This window comes from Palaemon carinicauda, chromosome 16 (genome assembly GCF_036898095.1).
Source record: "Palaemon carinicauda isolate YSFRI2023 chromosome 16, ASM3689809v2, whole genome shotgun sequence".
NCBI lineage: Eukaryota > Metazoa > Arthropoda > Malacostraca > Decapoda > Palaemonidae > Palaemon > Palaemon carinicauda.
Genome location: NC_090740.1, coordinates 12,957,399 through 12,962,398, shown reverse-complemented (window position 1 = coordinate 12,962,398; position 5,000 = coordinate 12,957,399). Strand labels below are relative to the sequence as shown.

Genomic DNA, 5,000 nt, shown 5'->3' with positions numbered 1-5,000 from the left:
CCCAGCAGCTTCCATTCAGGTACATTTTGGACTAACTCATCCTTCCTTCTTGAAATATGCCCTATCCATCTCCATCTCAATAATCTAACTATGTCATTCACATCGGGCACCCCTGCCACCTCACTAACTACTGCATTTGATATAAGCTGTTGCTATTTTGAATCCTAAAATCCTTCTCAATGCTTTATTCCCCAAATCAAGAAAAGTTGAATCACTTATTACAGTGCTGTACCACGACTGGTTCCCTTAAGTTGATATCGATCTTACAAGTGAAATGTATGTCTTGATTTTCCTATAAACTGAAATTCGATTTGACTTCCATACTTTCTATTTCTTAATAAAAGTAAACAATCAAAAAACACATATGTACTATATCAGCTACTATTCATTTTCTTTATGTTTTCCTCATATTTATAACTAATATTTTCACATTTCTGTGAATAATTTCAAACTCTCATGTACCTCCAAAGGTTGTTTGATCTCTCTCTCTCTCTCTCTCTCTCTCTCTCTCTCTCTCTCTCTCTCTCTCTCTCTCTCTCTCTCTCTCTTCAATGATATGAATTATCTGGTTACGTATTATTTTGCTGAAGTTTATAGACTCATTCAGAATCGATATACATATAAAACACATTCTCTATAATCAGGTAATACGTGTATCCATGTATAAAGAAAGTATTCTGATTCACTAAACTACTGTTGAAATATAGATTTCAATATCAAGAAGCTTATAAAAAAACTATTACCAGTTGCATGATTCCAGTGAAATATATATATATATATATGTATATATATATATATATATATATATATATATATATATATATATATATATATATATATGTATATATATATATATATATATATATATATATATATACATATATATATATATATATATATATATATATAGATATAGATATATACTGTAATAATAGCTTCTATACTTGCCTGCCGCAAAATTGTCTTTTTCGAAATTTACCAAGCGAGTGACAGTTACTCTGCATTACTTACTGTCTTTCTGCGTTTAGAGTCCTTGGCTGGGCACAGCGAGCCTTACTCAGTCTGCCTTGCCACTTCATCAAGCAGTTGGGTGGTTGGTGTTAACCTGTATGCAAGCAAATTCGAGGTTCGTTAAGTTGGTAAGTAAAGAACTGCCTTTAGTTGACTTTCACTCTCTTTTGTAAGTTCCTTATACTTTTATCATTTTGTGTTAACTGGCGAGATGGTTATATTAGTAGATTATTTGTGTATACTAAATGTTTCAAATTTCCATGTGTTAATATACCGGTTTAAATTTATTTTGCTTTTAAATACCTTGATTTAACCTACCGGTTTTAAATTTGTTTTTAAATACCTTGATTTAACCTACCGGTTTTAAGTTATGTATACTTAATTTTTTAAATTCCCTTACTGAACATAAAAGTTTTAAGGTCTCTCTGTACATCTAGTTATCAAATACCCTGACTTAACATAAGTTTTAAGTTATTTCTATTTATATTTAATGTTTCTAAATCCCTTACCCTAACATGCCGGTTTAAGTCATTTTTCTGTATACCGAAGCTCTGTTAAATACTACGTATCAACCTGTCTTTATATATGCTTTCAGGAAAGAAAAGTCTGGATTCCCCTGTATACCATTGCGTTCGAAGTTTATCTGGAAGGGAATATTTCTTAGGCCAACGTTACCTGGATTAACTTTTCGTACTGACCCACATGTTACTATATACAAGATTACTTTATACAACTCTGGAATGTGGTGACGTATTTTTCAGTCTGGACAAAAAGGCAAGTATTATTTCAGGGTTTTCATGTTTCAAATCTTAAGCAAGCTAGTCCTCCCCGATTAGGGGCGGCGCCCCTAATCGTGGGAGGACGTTCCCTTTAGCACACGGCAGACCTTAAAGGTCTGCCGTGTGCTATAGGGAGGCTTGCTTTTAAAGGTATTTTCGGTGAGTGTTTTTAACTTTTCGTACTTTTATTTAGGTTGTGCAGTTTACTTTAAGCTTGTTAATAATAAAGTTTACTTAAAGCCTGTGAATAACAAAGCTTTTCAAATTTTCTAAACTTATTTGCTTTTATTATAGTTATATAGATATCTTTGATAATTGAGTTCTACTCTAGGTTTTAAGTACGGAATTAGTCATTTTATTATGCTTTTATTAGTTTAATATTACAGGCTTAAGTTGAGTTTTTGATTTAGGGAATCCTAACATTTAAAAGAAGAATTTCTAATAATTTATTCTTTTTCAGATTGGATGGCGCGTCTGTATGAAATTAGATGGAAATATTACTCTACTTTGGTTTGGTTGAAGATGGTTTCTGGACATCCTGGCTAATTATTTTATACTTTTGACTTTTAATGGAAATCGTGCAAGATCATTAAGTCTTTGAGTAAATATTTCTGCTGGATTTTTGAAATTCCGGCTTGTACTGGAAGATTTGTTCAACTTGATTTACAGAAATTCTGGGAAAGGGTTACTGGTAAGTTTAAAGCAAACTGAACATGATCTGGTAAATTTTGAGTGAGGTTCTCTGTAATGAAATGTCTGAGTCATTAAAGATGACTAAGAGCAATTTTAATAAAACAAGATTACTGAACTTTTTATGGCAATTATGGTTAATCCTGGTAAGTTAGCCATGGAGTTAATTAAAACTTAATTGGTTTTGATAAAAATAAGCTTTAAATTAAATTTAAATATAGTTTGTAATTGATTATCTAAACCCATTTCTACCTTCTTAAAAAGGTTTAATTGCATAAATCTAAAAAAAAACTGTTTACTACTTTACGGTTGTTAAATTTGTTTGATCTTGTAAGCTATTACTGAAATGTTTAAAAGGTTTTCAAACTTCCTTTTTGTTTCAATGGTTGAAATTAATTTAATTTTATCTTGTGACAAGAAGTTTCAAAAAGGCGACTTGGTTTTGTAATAAAGGAAACCGCATGGTGACTGAAGATAGGTATAAAAACATAAGTATATGAAAACAGAAATTGGGTAATTTCATTAAAACTCCCTTGTAATAATTTAAAATTGGGAAGCCTCCTTGCCTTCCTAATTACCAAAGTTTATCTGGTTCAATATCAATTTGTTTGAGTTTTTGACCATTTTACATATGTCGGTATAGTTTTAATGTGCAAAATGGAAAACTACCAGTAAGTAGTCTGCGTCAAACGGACGTGTAATAATGCAGCGGTACTAGTGTTCCCAGTACTCTTGGAATTACTTATAACTGAAGGATTAAAGTTTGAAGGAATAAAATTTCAAGTGAAGCATTGAAATTTGAATGATTAAAATTTGTAGTAGTGTAGGATTAAAATTTGAGGTATTGAAGGGTTGAAGTATGAGAGTATTGAAGGGTTGAAGGGTTGAAGGGTTGAAGTATTGAAGGGTTGAAGGGTTGAAGTATTGAAGGGTTGAAGTATGAGAGTATTGAAGGGTTGAAGTATGGGAGTATTGAAGGGTTGAAGTATGAGAGTATTGAAGGGTTGAAGTATGAGAGGGTTGAAGGGTTGAAGTATGAGAGGGTTGAAGTATGAGAGGGTTGAAGTATGAGAGTATTGAAGGGTTGAAGTATGAGTGTATTGAAATATTTAATCTTGAGCACAGCGTACAGGATGAATTTAATGAAGACTGTTTTTGTCTAGGTATTGCATCACCTATAAAATATAACTTTCGGGGAGAACTTAACTAATAAATTCGTAACCATTGTGTGCAAGGTTAAGCTGTAGCTGCAGGTTACTTCGGCTTTCTTCGTTTATTCGTTAAGTAGAGTAATTATTTTTTGGGGCATTCATAATTAAAAGTTTTGGAAGTATTAATTCTTCAATACTATGGAACATATTTTCAAACTGCTTTAGCTAGGCCATCAGATACCTGGGAAACTGTACAGTACAATGCGTTGATAATCATATAAGCAGTTATGCAGTTTCGAAGTACTGAAATTCTAAAAGTAAAACTTAGCATGATTTTTGCTTGAATGATGTTCAGAAAATGCTAACTCGTTTGCGTCCTAAGGCTTTTATTTTATAATTTCAATTAGAATTCTAACTTTTTGTTAAACGTTTGGATATCAAAGCGAATTAAACAAACTTTCCAAAACTTGGTAGTGAAGATTACTTAGAAATATTCTTCCTTTATATTTTTTTTTTTTTCCATGCAGAACGTTAAGAATTCTTACCTGGACAAAACATCCCTTTCCAGGGTCATTATCAGGATACCAGATAACTCATAATCAGTCAATCAATCAATACAGGATCATTAAAGTGTTTATAGAACTCTGTCTGCAGTAGGTGTGAAGCGACCACTAGTGAGTTATATGGGCAGATACTTCAGTTTAAGAATTAAACGGCCTCAAAACTGATAGGATATTTGTCATTTTGTCATGAAAATTTAATAAAGAAAATTAAATCAGTGGTGTTTTATAAATAATGGAAACTTAAAACATGCATGTCGTTTTAATTTTCATTGTGTACAACGATGTAGGTCGTTTTAAAGACAGTTTTATATTGTAATTAACTAACTTAATTATTGCAGGGAGCATTTAATCCCAAGGTTACTCATTTATAACACTAATTATAGAACTTAGGGTATATTATCATTATAACACTAATTATAGAACTCGAGGTATACCATTATAACACTAATTATAGAACTTAAGGTATATTATAATTATAACACTAATTATAGAACTCAAGGTATATCATTATAACACTAATTATAGAACTCAAGGTATATCATTATAACACTAATTATAGAACTCAAGGTATATTATCATTATAACACTAATTAAAGAACTCAAGGTATATTATCATTATAAAACTAATTATAAAACTCAAGGTATATTTTCATTATAACGCTAATTATAGAACTCAAGGTATATTATCATTATAAAGCTAATTATAGACCTCAAGGTATATTATCATAACACTAATTATAGAACTCAAGGTATATTATCACTGCATATGATTTCCAGCCTTTTTTTACTAGTTTGGTTAACCTTAT

At 31.0% G+C, this 5,000-nt stretch overlaps 1 long non-coding RNA gene across 1 annotated transcript; it reads left to right on the top strand.

The window, feature by feature from the left end:
• The first annotated feature begins 1,028 nt into the window (after positions 1-1,028).
• On the top strand, positions 1,029-3,036 carry LOC137654925 (uncharacterized). Its single transcript, XR_011046755.1, has 3 exons — positions 1,029-1,139; positions 1,607-1,785; positions 2,251-3,036. It is a non-coding gene; the product is annotated as an uncharacterized lncRNA (long non-coding RNA).
• Positions 3,037-5,000: the final 1,964 nt, after the last annotated feature.